Consider the following 16,751-nt stretch of genomic DNA (forward strand, 5'->3'; position numbering starts at 1 on the left):
CAGGGCTCGACTGTCGTTTAAAAATGCATGGGATTGAGGGAGTGTGCTTTCTGAGGACCCATCTGAATGGGTCTTAAAATAACAGCGTCAATAAAGTAGTTATATTATGTTGATTGACTGGTCCCTAGTTTGCTTTTACTACAACCAACCGCATGTTAGGCAACATTTGTGCTTTCATAAAATATTGCAGTGTAGTGTTCTTTAAAGGCATGTAATGATGTTCGGCTGTTGATTGCATGTAATTGCATGGAACGGTACCCACCAATCCCTCTAGTTTCAATTCTGTCTTTCTCCCTCAAATTTTCAGTCAGACCCATATAAGGTAAAAACAAAATCTACACCAAGCCCATAATCAAAGAAATGTCAGTAATAGCGGGATGAAAGTATGGTGCAGGGGCTGTGACTGCCCTCTATTGGTAGACTTACGTCACTGAACCTGCACTGCAAGGTCACCCAAGGCAACATCAGGAGGAAGTGGGCTCTCAATCACTCTGAAAAGCAGCCCTTCCTATACAGTAGCGCATGATGGTTGGTTGTATGGCAAACGTTGAACACTGGCAGTGCATGTAGTGATGGTATGTTTGTCAGTGATGCATTTTGTATGCATGCTAACCAGAATGCCAAGATTCCTATTTGTCATTGGGCTTTCCTCATTAGCTTTGTTATTGTGAGTGATTTAATTTGATCATTTGCTTTTTGTCTTTTCAGCTGAGTGGAGAACGGATGCTTATTGCTGGTGCTGAACCTATTCTTAGATGAATTGTCATGTCTAAAGAGTTAGAGGCATTTAGAGGTAATTTTCTCATGCACACAGAATTATCTTAACTTCACACCTTTTTTTTTACCATTTCTTTTAAACTCATGGAATTTTATCCTCGAGAGAGTCAGTTATTTGGGGACATTTCTGCCCGGCACCAATAAGAAATGAACCCGGCATACTACCTCCATGAGAATTTTGATGTGAGGCACACAAAAAAGTGGGCTGCAAAGTCATCAATTTTTCAGGTGCTACAACAGAAGGCCACTCAAGCGGGCCGAGACATCAAGCCTGTTGATTGTTGAGTGAGACTTACCCCAACTGTAACCAAGAAAAACAAGCTGTTAGACGATTAGATCGGACCACTGTGGTAACCGCATTGTGTTTCTGGACGCTGACAGGAGTGTACTTAGCCTAAAGTTGACATCACCAACACACCATCACTGAAACCCTACCTAGGTAGGCGAAACCCATCCAGGAACGTCTCATCTTGCGAGTGAGTAACACCTGATCATTGTCAAGAAGAAGGTTGTGGTTGTTTAAGTATTTATTAATTGTGTGAGGTAAATTTGGCAGTGCTTCATTAAACCAAAAAGAACTACTGACTTCAAGCACAATTCTTAGCTTTACAGTATCTGTAATCCCCTTTCAATTAAATATCACTTCATTCAAGACTTCATCAGTCTTCATTTTGTGTATACTTTAACCGCTTGCATACTTTGCATGCTATATTGAGTCTTATCAGTAATTGATTGGTGTAAGGTAAAAATAAGTAACTTTGCATTGCAATCAATTCATCCTTGTAGACAGCCTTTAGCAAGGGCAGAGGTAGGACGTGTTTCCATAGCAGTGTGGGTGTGGATGGCAGCCTGTGTTTACAGTCAACAGCAGAGGCCCCTGTGGGTCTATCCAACATCCCACACCACCACAAACACAGAGACCATAGCCAGACCCCATCTGGAAGCCCACGAGTGGCGCTAGCATAACAGACACAGCATGCAGTCAGACATGTCGGCCATAAATATTCAGCATTCGCAGCTGAAGGGATTGCTTAAGGAAGTGCTTAAAATCAGCAATCAAATGGTTGTACAGAGGCGTGCATGTCAGAGGGCAGGCAGGAGTCTGCTATGCAACACAGTGGCATTGCTAATACACAGATTTATACAGTTAACATGGAACCATTTTTGTTAAGCAGATGCCAATTGAACTGTACACAACCATATCCCTTACCAAAGTGAGGTATATTAGTACATATGCTTCATTCACAAATATAATCCATTTATCCTTTAATTCATATTTTTGGCCGAATGGACAAATATCTTCTCATATCTTAATCAGATCTTGGTAGGGGAGCGTATCTATGTCCCCAGGGTCCTAAGTTCTAGGGTCCTGTGCACCCCTGTTCAATATTTGGTTCGATAATAACACACAGACACATTCAAAAATATTTCTATTTTTTATTACATTTTTCTATTGGAACAAGGCTTTAAAAATAGTTACATAAACACAACTATAACATAACCATATCTTATTAAACACATATCTTATTAAGAGCTGGGGAACATCTTTTTCAGGTTCCCATTATGTGCTGTATAGAGCTACGGAACACAGGACCTTGGGGGACATATCCTTGGGAGCATTGGACCCATGCAAGCATTTGTTATGAAGACATTACACAGATGGCCCTGACAGAAAAAGCCCCCTCAGGCCTGTAGCAGACATGGAGCAGGTCTGCTTACGTCCAGCTCACAGCCAGGGGGCCAAGAGCAGGTGTGGGCTGCCTGTCACAGGTGCACAGGAGGCTGGGCTTGTGTGCTGAGTAAGCCCATTATACCCTCATGGACCAAGAACAGGAAGATCATCTGCTAACACACACACTTACACACGCATGCCGACACATCTGCATGGAAACACATTTACACTCACATACATGCAAACCGAGAGTTAGAGCACAAAAAGGAGACAAAACTGACAAGAAAGAGAAAGAGAGAGAGGAAGAGAAAGCGTAGAAAGAGAGCGAGAGGATGAGGGCGAGGGCGAGGGAGCGATCATGTGACAGGGACACTCTCTACTTTTCTTTCACTGCCCTCCGCAGTGAAGCACAAAGCCATAATTTGCTGAGAAGACAGGTTTTATTTCTCTCCCTCGTGCTCATGGTAGGGGAAACGAGTGAGAACGAGATGAGGACAAACTGTACCAGCGCTTTCACACCTCTTCAGAAGCAGCCTGCTGAGGCTGATTCATACCAGTCTGGCCTGTAATTAGACTAGGAGCCCCCCCACCCCACACTCTCTTTAAGACGTAGGTGATCTCTCTCTCTCCTTCTCTCCCGTATTCTCTATACCTGTGACATGTACTCACTGTGTACTGCACATACAAATGTGTACAGAAGGGCAGGTGTCAATATGGCAAGGACACACACAAACACACACTATTTACCCACTTACACTGACACTGTGTGTACCTCTTCTGGTTTGGTTCTGGCTTAGTCACAGCAAAATAGTCACACAGTTACAACTTAGTGAACAACTTTCTTTGTGAGACTTTGCCATTTTCATCGTTCACTGCTGATTTCATGTTCACTGCTGATGAAATCAGTAGTAATTCATTTGCGATGAGCCTCAGTAGTTCACTGTCATACCTGTTAAAATATCCCTTATCTCTGTCACTCTCATGCCCATCCTTTGGCTGACATTTAAATGACTTTTCAGGAAAATACCATCTGTTAATCGGAAATGAACTGCCACCATCGTACATATTTCTGGAGAGTCTTCACATGTCCGCTCTGTATGCCACCTCGTGGGGTAGAGACACCTAATCCAAACATAATTAAAATAACTAATGACTTAATAAACGGCAAAGCTTATTTGCACGGAGTCGGTTAATCCATTGTCTGCAGATGGCTCTACTATTGTGAATATCCGGAAAGAATCAATATCTAGACGGTGATGAATACCATCTTTGACCAGACGGGCTTGACTTCCTGACTGGAATACTGCTTATGTGGCTGTGGAGCTAATGCGACATTTATGCAAGGCCTCCGATGAACTCAGAAACACACCTTATACCAGCACATCGATGATCTTTTTCAGAAACACACCTTATACCTGAGGATTAGCACAGTGTTATGGAAAGACAGACACAGGTGAAGACATAAGGATCTGCCAAACATTAATCTGAAGTCAAGGCTCAGCCATGATTTTTAGTGGTTGCCACGGGATACGTTATGGTTCAGGACTCAAGAGTGGTCAAGTTGTACGATGTAGTGTGTAGATCGAGTACTCATTGAATAAAACTACTGAGGCTGGGTATAGTTTTAAAAAAAGATCTAAACAAGCACGAACCACTCTGCAAATCTAACATTTATTGTTAAAACTTCTTCAACCACATAAAACTTCTTCAACCACATTACCTGTAAAACAAAGATATCCTGCAAACTGTCTTTTAGGCGTAAGATGAGGCATAACGTCTGTTTCTCCTCATGAAAAATAAATGCCAAGATCTACTGCACAGATCTCTGCTAGTAGTTACAATTCAGTGAAGTGTGTACAGCAAACAGTCATTAAAATATTCATTGTGGTGCAGTTAAACCAATAGTTGGCCAGTAATTGGTAAGTGTCACTCAGAAATAATGCCTCTTGGCTGCTGCTCCAGACTATTACTGGACGGAAAGGTTAGAGCCTCGTCCTGCTTAGTGATTTACTAAGTTCAACCTTTCCTCTTCTTTTTGCGCAGACACATATACAGTATATGTTCCTGATGCCCACACATGGCCTTGCATGACACAGCACAATGATTGCACTTATTACAATAAACGACAAATTTGTGACCATACAATCTTGAAGCCTTCACTCATACAATATATTATAATACTATACTATAATGCTTTTTATTGCAAAACCAATGAGTACACATAATGATGATTTAATGCTGTATTAATGCAAAATTGGCACTGATAAGGTCACTTGAAGTACAAGGACAACCCATATAATAGCAACAACATAGTCCTTCAGCTGTATGTGCAATATGTCATCAGCTTTTATAGAATGAGATCCCTTTGGTGTCCTGAAGCATGCCTTGCATTGTACTGCCCTGGAGAATAGAAGTCATTCTCTAGTGTACGGCATTCTGCCATATCTCCAGGCCACTGGCTGTGTTCTGATATAACACATGCATGAGAAGGCATGACGGAAAAAAAGGAAATGATTGAAGGCAGTCTTGTGACTGGGAGATAAAGAGAGGAAATGGGGATATAAAGGACCGGTTTAAACAACATTATTTCCTGATGTGTGAAACGATGCCACAGTCTGCAATCTCAGTTCTTGGCAGCAAGGCTAATGAGGATAGTTCATTATTTCTATTCACTTTCCCTGTGCCCCTCCCCACTTTGTCCCAGTCCCTCAGACAACACAGCATCCAATCGACTATTTCACACAGAACTACTTAGCTATGCAGCTAATCATTTAACTGTAATGAATGTATTCATATTTGCTCTGTTACCTGCTGTTTTTCCAATGCAATAGTCTCTAGAGATAGAAATGTGGATCTCAATATTCATAATGTATAGAATAGTATTACTGTTAATATGCCAGTACGTTTGATATTTACTTTCTAAATGACAAAAGACTGAAGGACAAATTCAACTTGCTGTGCTTGCAGTACCAGCCCCCCCCCCCCCCCCTCCCCCTCTCTTCCTCTCTCCCTCCCTCTATCTCTCTCGCTCTCTCTCCCCAACATACTTACACGGAGAGCAGATAAATATACCTGCACAGACAGCTCCTGCAGCCATGATAGCAAACTTATCATCCCAAGGCCAGCAGTAACTCTTCAGCTCCTTCCGGGGCAGATGGCAATGTGCTGTGTGCTGAGGCTGAACCAGAAATGGGAGCTGACTAGAAAGAGTATGAGAGAGAGTGTGAATGTGTGTGTTTGTGCACACACGTGTGTGTGTGAGAGAGAGAGAGAGAGAGTGTGAATGTGTGTGTTTGTGCACACACGTGTGTGTGTGTGTGTGTGAGAGAGAGAGAGAGAGAGAAAAAGAGAGAGAGCAGGAATGAGTGTACGACAGTAGATGTGATGGTGAGATTTTGTGTGTGGGTTGCCGGCATGACCAGCATACAACATGAGTGGGTTTGGGTAGTAAGGAGGAATGAGTGAAGGTGGAGGGGTGTGTGTGTGTGGGGGGGGGGGGGGGGGGGGGGCAAAATGGCTCTGACATCACCCAGGGACTGGCTATTTCTGGAAGCACTTGGCCCGGTCCATTAATCAAACGGCGCATCCTTACGTCTTCTCATCGCCTCCCTCCTCTGCTGCTACTGCTGCTACTGCTGCTGCTGTAGCAACAGCAGGGAGTGGGGTGTGGACGTGCAGAATCAGGCACCTCATACATCATCAGCTACCACTCATCTCTCTCTCCCTCTCTCTCTCTCTGTGCGTGTGTGTGTGTGTGTGAGTGAGAGAAAGAAGAGTGAGAGAGAGAGAGAAGGATGAGAGAAGGAGAAAGTAAAACTGTGTAAAGGTGGATTGCATAAGAGACATGGGGAGGAGCTACATCAACACTTCCTTTGTCTGAGCATGTGATTTATCATGTGTCTTAGAGAGAGAGAAGAACTGTCAAGGGTATGGAAAGGGCCGATGCTATTTTTTCTGTGTTTCTGTGTTATCTCTGTGTGTGTGCGTACATCTCTCTCTCTCTCTCTCTCTCTCTCTCTTTGTGTATGTGTATGTGATTGTGTTTGCATGCTCTTCAGAGTGACAGATACATAATGGTACAGGGAAGCCATCACCTTGCAGCTCGACATAATGAGTCATCGCGGTTGCCTTGGCAACCACCAATCTAAGTTCAGTGGGTTCATCTGCACCTGAGGAAGCTTATGTAACACTGGGAGGAAAATCTTTGGCTTCACTTAGGGTCTCAAGCATGCATATCAATGACGACTTGAACTAGCACGAAAGTGGTCCTGACTACTATTGACAATGGAAACATGGTACTGTTCTATTGTTATGACACTGATGAGACCGCTACTATGACTGCGCTACTACTACTACTAGCCCACTACTACTACTTTGATGGCACCCTACTAATACCTTATATCAGTGAAGGACTTTCTGTTAAGTATGATGCTCTGTCAGTGAGGAAACTAAACAATTACTAAATTAAAGCAAATGTTTGCAGGAATTTGTCTCTGGGGTGTGTTTTTATGAGCAACATCTCTCAAATAATGTTGATGGTATATGGTACTGTAAAGGACAAATGAACACACACGTCGTTCTCACTAACCTCTAAACACAGCAAAAATGTAAGAAAAGCTTTCACTGCATGATGTCACTAACTATATCGACAAAAGACACCTGCGAGATCAAGCCTTCTGCACTATCGTTAGTGTTCGCAAGGTTTTAGCTTAGGCATACTTAGATTGTTAGCTGCTCGCTAGTGTTAGACCAAAAGTCTTTGCTTCTGCTTTTATTCATTACTTACCTAATACATATTTAGCATGCTTTCACACTGTCAAGGTGATCTGTCAGCCCTCTGGTGTACCTACCCTGCCATCTAGTGGTTTCTTGGCATCGCTGATATACTGTATGCCCTACTACTAGGCACTACACTTATTAGGTAAGTGACTTCTGAATATCAGCGCAGGCTCTTGCATACTAAAGTGTCAGTAAATCATATCCACAGGACATCTGACATGATTTTAGTTTGGTTGTTATAATCCACTACCGGGCGGTCTCTTGTTTTTTTAGATCGGCCTTTTAGTGAATGGATAACCACAGATATCCGTCAGTTGGATGGACTACTCGGAGCGGCGGAAGTCTGAATATTAATTTTCAAAACATTACTCCGATTCACGAACTTTATGTTTTACTTTCTCAGAACTCCCCCTTCCGACCTTTACAACTTTAAGTCTTAGGCTACAACTTTATAGGCTACTAGTGCTTTATCTTCAGGTAGGATAAAAAAAAAAAAACGAGACTGTAGAGGAAATCTGAGATTTAAATGACCATGACACACGTGATTTAACCAAAACAAGGCGAGTCAATTTATTTCGTTTTGGCATAGTTCCTACCGGTGTTGTACCTATGAAATAGGGGGATATTGATGGAATGAAACCCAAAAGGACTGTATGCTGGTGTAATGAATAAGTGACAATCGCCACAGGTTTGTCCGGTCAGAACATGAATGGATGTCAAGTCCCAATGATGATGAAAACACTGTATTTATTTGCACACACACTCAAGCCGTGAATGGCGGGATGAACATGAATGACTGAAGATGAACGGTGAATACGATTATCCGCGTAAAGGAATTCTTGAACGACCGTGTTTGAACCGTGATTGAGTTATCCGTGTTTGAACTATCCGTGGTTTCTATTAAACAATACAAATATATACAATTAAATACAATAAAGATGAACCATTATATACAAGATGACTGAATATAATATATACAAGATGACTGTTACGGCTATACTGTAAATACGGATCTGTCCCTTTAAATACCGTGCAGTGTAACGGCGAACATTCCATATCTCCGTAACAAAAGTAACTGGTTGAACTGGCCTCGGGGTGAAATGTGGATGCTACAGATGATAATGATGACTGTAAATAACAGATACTATTTACAATGAACTGAACGGACTAAAGAGCTAAATGATACATATAACCAGTGGCGGCTGGTGAATTTTTTTGGGGGGGGGGGGGGGGGGGGCGCAGTTGGGCGGCGCGGGTAAAATAGCACTCCACAATAAGAAAAGAGCTTTGTTTAAAAAAACAAAGCTTTATTTCAAGAACACACAGTGCTTAACACTATCCAATAACAACCATCAACAAACTGTAACTTTGGGCATGAGAGGTTCAGAGCAGAATGGTTTCAGAGGTTTACAGAATAAAACAGGTGCCCACACCCTCACATGAGAGGTTTAGAGCACAAGAGATTCAGAAAGAGATATCACATTTTACATTGGGTGTTTGACAAGAGTAGGCCCCACTACTAAAGAAATGTAGCCCTCCTCTCTTTCAAGTTGGCAAATCTCACTAACTTTTCCCTCACAACAGCCAGCATACAGTCAAGAAGTTCATTCTGGACTGTTTTGGATGTTCCCTTAAACACAGTCGCGCTCTCGAGATGCTTTTTCAGTGCACTGTCAAGTGAGGCAACGACGCCCACCAAGCCACGGAATATCCCTGGGTTATCCGAGTTCTCGCTCTCATCATGACCACGCAGGGCCAACTCAAATGCACCACAGAACTTCACACAGTCTATTATTCTTGAGAGAATGTGTCTGTTTTTCCTTACTTCTTCATTGTGTTTTCGAATGCCAATTCGGTACCCTTAGTCGAGCTGCTCTGCTATACTCAGTCTTCCAAAGAGGCTTAGCTTCAGGCTGTTAGTTAGATGACTGCGGCAAGATTCGTGCTTCTTACATTTATCGTTGAAATGCTTTAGAACCCTCATCCCCGTTGCAGTCCAGATTGTTTCAGTCCCAGGACTTTAGAACAACAGGCAGGGGAAACAAAAAAACCGCATCACTCACTGAACAACGAGCTAACCAGCTCCGGTTAGCATACAGGTTTGAGGAGAAGCTACGGGTGTACGTCCTCCCGCGGTCGATGTTCTGCTGCTGCATTTTTAAATCCGGACGTTCGGGTCCCATGTCTTTCAGTCTCTTCTTATCGACATCTGATCGTCTATTGAAAGGTGTTTCACGAAGAGATACCACAGAGTTTTCAGTCGCCATACTTACAGAATCAAAGTCCCTGCTAGCTATGTTGCTCACGTAGATACGTGAGATGTATATGGGATGTGAGGGAATGATAAAGGTCTCTGATTCGACGAATAGTCTAGTCGCGTTGAAATAAGAAACGATGTCATTGGTTAGGGCGCAAAATGTTGCGCCCCAGGATCGAACTTTCATCCGCCAATGAGAAGCTGTCCTTGCTAAAATGTTTCAGAAAAGTATGAGAGCTCCCATTGACTTCCATTTGGCCGGCGCCCCTCCAGGGAGGAGGGGCTTATCTCAGTGATAACGAATGGCAATATATTATATTTGGTCACATTTAAGTGGTTGTTGACAGGGGCTTACGGTCTCCCACACACATTTAATGCGTTAACACAGTACATTTCTTATTTTAATTGTTTGGTATATAATGGTTTTTTTTTTTTATTTTTTTTTTTCATCTCAAAATTTTAGGAGGGGCGGCGCCCTTGCACCCTGTATTGATGCACCGCCACTGCATATAACAATACTTACATTCTGGAACGACGCACGGCAAATGATCGCGAATGTCTTTGAATGAATTGAATTGTCCGATGTGCTCCTTGAAGATGACTTCTCCAACTCCGCTTGACTTGACCCACAACTTGGCCAGAGGAGGGTCGGCCTTATATAGTGGAGAGATGACGGGGGCCTTGAAACTGTCTTGAAACTGTTGAAGTGGCCAAATGGTCAGTGAAATTCCACTGTGCACGAGCCCCACGGAACTCTGGGATCAGCTGATAGGCTGACCTCTGCCTGGACCCCAGGTCCTGTGAGTGGCCTGCACAGTGGGGTGCCCCAGCTGGGTGCAACTGGTGGTCTTTTTAACAGCCGCCCTCAACTTTGTGTAGCAAAGGTGTTTTCCTGAAATGAGCCAGTTGCATCCTGCGGGAATGATGGGGGTCGGATGGCAACGGGCCGCGTGTAGGTCCGGCCTATGACCTGGATCTGCGCTGTCCGTCTGCTGATGAAGAAACAGCCACACCTGTGGAAACAGAATGCGGTCGGGAAAGCCGCCAGCTGAAGGGTGAAAGTGGGTCAGCCATTCTGGGGATGACTGGGTTGCTGTGCCATCTTCGGCACTCGGCACAGCCGTGCTGGTGCTTTCTGACGGCCTGTCTCCCCCTCAAGATCCAGAACCGTCGCCGTAGCTCAGCAAACACCCTGTCCGGGCCTGGATGCATGAGCCGGCTGTCACCATCCTGGATGATGAGCTTGGTGATGGGGTGATGAGGATCCAGCACTATGGGGTGCAATGCGTCCTCCTCCAGGGACTCACACCTGCGGAGCCGCCCCCCCACACGGATCAGCTGGACCCCAGAGTCGAACTCTGGAGCCAACGTGTGCAGTCTGCTGGCTGCAGGGACAGGTTTCCCTGTGGAAAGAAGAATGAATTCCTCCGGGAAGCAGTCTCTCTGGACTGTCCGGAGGAGGGCAAGCTCAGCTTGCCTGACGTCCTCTGCTGCGGGATCTGTGGGCGTGGCCACCCCATGACAGGCTCTGATAGAGGCCTCCAGCAGCTCTTGGTAGCTGCTGAAACCTCCAGGATCGGGAAGTGGCTGAGCAGAGGTCACAGAGACGTGACCACAGAATGATGACTTCCGCAGGTCAGCAGGCTCGTGGAAGGATGACCCGTCTCTTCCTGCTGACCGGGAAGGCTTATTCCTTGTGTCTTTGCTGCTCCGTGCCTCTGCACGGATGGACTCCTGACACAGTCGTGTCCTGATGACATCCCTCTGCCTGGGTTTGGTCACCTGACAGCGATGCTCAGTGGAAGGAGTCTCGTTACCAGTGAGTAGACACTGAGGGGTGGAGGACTGATGCATGGGTACCTTGAAAGGGCCTTGCAGTGTCCAACCGAGACGTGTGCACAGTGCAGCCGGTCCACCTGGTGGGCCTAGGCGCACTCGCTCAACTGGGGTGAGGAGATGAGGGTAGTCAGACCCGATGAGGAGCAGTGGTTGGGCCTGACTGAATGAATGAAGGGGCAGGCCTCTGAGGTGGTGATAGGCTTTTTGAAGGGCTTTGACTGGATATGAATGAGTAGATAAACCAAGCTCCGTTGAGGTGAAAGCTTGCTCTATCCTGAACCGCTTCTGAGGATGAATGGCTGATGCCACAGAGAATGAGACTGACCTCCCTGGCACAGCCCTGATGTCCTGACGGATGGTTCTGAGTGCCAGCTCCTCACTCCGTCCGTGAAGATCCAGCTCCTGAGCAGCACTGTGCAGCAGCATTGTGCGCTCGGAACCGTCATCCAAGATGGCGTAGATCTCCATCTTCTTGTTGCCATTGAATAGGCACACCTTCACCATTTTCAGCAGTACGCTACCACCCCTCCTGGCAGGATCGAGGTAGTACGTCACCGGCTGACTGGCTTCGGGGGCTGGCTTCTCCGGTCTGGCGTTCACCTCGTGCAGCACTTCCAGATGCGTCAGATTGCATGTCTGACATCTGGCCTTGAGGTAGCACTGCACTGTTTTATGATCCCTTCCACACCTCCAGCACCGTTTCCCTTTCTTGATCCAGCTGACCTTCTGATCCTTGGTCAGCTGCTTGAATGCTGTGCACTGATTGAAATAGTGCTGTATGTTGTTGCAGAACGGGCAGTACTTCTGCGGCTGCTCTGCCTTCCGTGGTGAGGGCTGTGCTGTCTTGGTGGACTCGACTGCCTTAACAGGTGAGTCACACCCAAGCAGGACAGTGGTGGAATGCACGGCTGGGCTCTGATTCGACCTGGCGCCTATCTGGCGGTCAGGTGGCTCTTCCAGCGGTGCTCTGGCGTGGATGAATGGCACCTCATCCTGCTGAACACGGACCTCCTTCTCCAGCCAGTAAGAAAAGTCCAGCAGTGTGGGGATTGGTGTCCGAATGGGGTCGATGTAGCGTTTGAACTGGATGCGCAGGTCATGTGGAAGCTTTGACAGCAGTCGTGACACATGTGACCCACACTCCAGTTCTGTTCGCCCTTCTTTCCCCAGCTGGTCCAACATCCCCACAAGGGCCCGCACCTTTAGTGCGAACAGGCAGAACCCCCTGCTGTCAACGCTCTTTACTGGAGATTCAGCAAGGACCTCGTTGATGCGCTGCAGAGCCAGCCTGTGTGGCTGGCCATACAGCTCGGTGAGTGATGCCATGGTGTTGGTGTATGGATACCGACTGTTGCAGTAGGAGTCTGCTATCAGCAGAGCATCCTCCAGCTTCAGGTGGTCGACCAGGATCTGGTACTTGAACCGCTCAGTCGCATCCGCAGGCAGGATGTTCTCCAATGCCAGCTTCAGGCGGGCAATCTGGCGGGGGTCTTCTTCTGTGAAGCACGGGATGTGAGGCTTTGGTCCTCTGTAGGTGCTCTCTCGTCGGGGAGGGGTAGGTGGCCCATCGTAAGGAAGGGTCCCAGTGGCCTCAGTCCAGCAACCGGGTATAATGCTGGGTTGTAAGGACGAGCTGATGAGGTGCAAGGAGTGAATGGCATCATGTACGGTGTTGGTACCTGAGATGGCGGTGCGTGAGCAGCTGGGCTGTGCTCTGGACGCATATGCATGCTCCGCATATGATCAGTCAGCTCAGCCACAAGCTGTTGAGGTGGATGATGTGGGCGTGGCACCTGCCACGGAGACGTGTCATCATCTGGTTGGACCACCAGCTGAGAATGATGAGACGTAGTCCACGACACACCTTGCAGGTCATCCACTGGCTGAAGGAAGGGCTGCCTGGTTGTCAGCGGCGTGGATGAGAATCCGGGAAGGGAAGCCTTGAATAGGATACCCCACTGTCTGTGACGTGGGGTCGTCCTCTGGATGCGGCAGCGAAGCTGGTGGTTGGAGCTGGTGGTGCCTCTGATGCACGTGGTGAGAGGGCTTGGACAATTTGCTGCATATCAAGTCTTAATTGTTGATTGTCCTCCCTCATCTCCCTGAGAGCTGAGAGGAATGCCTCTGGGAGTGGGCTTGACTGCTTCTGTCCAGCAGGTGGTGCTAGAGCGTCCACATGGCTGGGACTGATGGCTCCACCAACGGCTTGGTCTGGAAGGGTGCGTGGAAGGTGACGTCTTGGAAGTTCCAACAAGAAGTCATCCAAGTACCAAGGCTGACGGCCCTCACGGCGAGCACGGGTGTTGTCTCTGGGCATCGACATCCTGGCCTGTAGTAATTGTAGATATCCGGCTCGAAGGACCATATAAAATAGGGGGATATTGATGGAATGAAACCCAAAAGGACTGTATGCTGGTGTAATGAATAAGTGACAATCGCCACAGGTTTGTCCGGTCAGAACATGAATGGATGTCAAGTCCCAATGATGATGAAAACACTGTATTTATTTGCACACACACTCAAGCCGTGAATGGCGGGATGAACATGAATGACTGAAGATGAACGGTGAATACGATTATCCGCGTAAAGGACTCGTATTTACACATGAATTCTTGAACGATCGTGTTTGAACCGTGATTGAGTTATCCGTGTTTGAACTATCCGTGGTTTCTATTAAACAATACAAATGACAAATATATACAATTAAATACAATAAAGATGAACCATTATATACAAGATGACTGAATATAAAATATACAAGATGACTGTTACGGCTATACTGTAAATACGGATCTGTCCCTTTAAATACCGTGCCGTGTAACGGCGAACATTCCATATCTCCGTAACAAAAGTAACTGGTTGAACTGGCCTCGGGGTGAAATGTGGATGCTACAGATGATAATGATGACTGTAAATAACAGATACTATTTACAATGAACTGAACGGACTAAAGAGCTAAATGATACATATAACAACACTTACATTCTGGAACGACGCACGGCAAATGATCGCGAATGTCTTTGAATGAATTGAATTGTCCGATGTGCTCCCTGAAGATAACTTCTCCAACTCCGCTTGACTTGACCCACAACTTGGCCAGAGGAGGGTCGGCCTCATATAGTGGAGAGATGACGGGGGCCTTGAAACTGTCTTGAAACTGTTGAAGTGGCCAAATGGTCAGTGAAATTCCACTGTGCACGAGCCCCACGGAACTCTGGGATCAGCTGATAGGCTGACCTCTACCTGGACCCCAGGTCCCGTGAGTGGCCTGCACAGTGGGGTGCCCCAGCTGGGTGCAACTGGTGGCCTTTTTAACAGTACCCAATTCAGCACCCCCAGTGTCAGATGCACCCCCTCTTCTTTGTAGGGGGGGACAATGCATGGTAACATTTCAGAGAGTAATTCTTGGGGGGGACATGAAAAAGTTACTGTCTTGGCCCTATCGCCCTCTCTCTCTGTATGCTTTCTTCGCACTGCGTTTGCTACCTTGCAGACAGCTAGCTAACACTTGTCTTTGCAGAATAAAGATGATGAATTTCAAGTGAATCCACAAGTCTGGTTTTATCTTGAGTTTACTGAAGTTATCAGCATGCATTTATTCATACAGGACGTTTGATTTTGTAAAACTGTCTGGAACAGTTCCGCTGAATTCGGGGTATGTTCCACGTGCTTCGTTACTGCACTTTACTGGATTAAAGATTGCGCACTTCACTGGAATAAAGACAGATTGCTGCATCAACCACAAAAGAAACTTCCTTTTTTTTACAAACACAGATTGCTGCTACATCAACCTTAAAAGAAACTTCCTTTTTTCTTACACAGACCTGAACGGCGAATGTTAGTATGTAAAATGCAATACACAGTCTATCTGACATCAACATTGAAGCTTATTTTTTCAAAAGAATTCTAAAAATTAAAATATAAATTTCATCTTTCTATTTCTCTCTCTAAATCCAACTCTGTTGCTCTGTTATTTGGCAGTGACTGTAATTCCTGTCCTTCCATACTGTTCTTCTCATCTCAATAAATGAAATATGAAGGTTTCCTCATGAAATATAATTTTCTAGGGGGTTCTGTATGTCAACTATGTGTTTTTCAGGAGAACAGTCAAACAAACAAACCCACGATTCAACAAAGTTGTCGCATTTTGCAAAACATAAACCTATGTTTTTTTTTATTTCACTCTAACGCAAATAGCTGCAACACTTCTGTCGGCCTGAAGTTCAGTTAAAGACGACTGATGAGATTAAGAATTGAAATCATGGTGCCCTGGTGTTCTCTCTCATTTCTTCTAAGCATCAGCTTGCCTAATTTGTGAGCCAGTCAACAGGGTCAACAACAACTCGGCTACGATTGGAATAATCTGACGGGCCAAAAAAAAAGCTGGTGGACAGAATTGGTCCGGGGGCTGCCTGCTGCCGACCCATGGTGTGTAGGCTACTGGACTGACTGAAACAGGGAGCTGACGGTAGTCCCGCCCGTTGGAAATAGCATGTGAACCAAACCACTTTGAGGAATAGGGGATAATGATTTTCAACACTTAAAAAACACATTGTTTTACGCTTATAATTAGCACCGCTATATATAACTATATTATTAAAAATTATTGATTTGTGTTTACAATGATTTTTGGGGGGGACAACTTTATGGTAGGGGGGGACACGTCTCCGCCTATGTACGCAGATGAGACTAGTATGTGTAACCAGAGTCAGTTTAGTGCATGTGACAGCTTCACAGTAAGAGTTATGCTGGGGGTACATATCACAGAAAATGGAACACAAGGCCTGCCATGTAATGCACCCCATCTGCATCATTTTGTTCCTTTGACCTCACTATTGGTACTTTTAACTGCATGCAATTGGTGCCAAGATATGTATGAGTTTGATAGGTCTGACAACAGATAAGTCAGTGGTGGATGTGGAATTGGTTTATTATATTTTATCTTATAAAGCAGCAAGAACAATGTTTAATTTCACAAAAACAAGTGTAGCTATTTGATGAAGAGAATATGCCCTTTAATGGTGAGAAACACACATAGGTTATGACTTGTCTATCAGGCATAGATCACATTACATTTTCATCAAGTGATATTCAGGATCAGAAGGCTATTGTTTCGACCTATATACAGGTTAACCCAATTAAAAGCACTTACTTTTGAACCTATGAATTGCAAGAAATGCTAGAATCATATTTAGTCTAGTGAAACGCCGTGTCAAATACATTCAACTTGCTCAAAGCAAAATTAAGTTAATTCATTTTGTAGTCATGGCTGGGGTAGGCTATATATTTCCACAGAACAAAAAGGTGTTCTTTTGCGTTCGCTATTATCCGAGTTTTTTGGGAGAAAAACATCGGTTGTTGGTACTCTTTAGAACAGTTTTAAAGACTGTAATCACTTGTGTTCTTCTCTTCCATCTCTTTCACAAA

Source organism: Clupea harengus, chromosome 21 (genome assembly GCF_900700415.2).
Source record: "Clupea harengus chromosome 21, Ch_v2.0.2, whole genome shotgun sequence".
NCBI lineage: Eukaryota > Metazoa > Chordata > Actinopteri > Clupeiformes > Clupeidae > Clupea > Clupea harengus.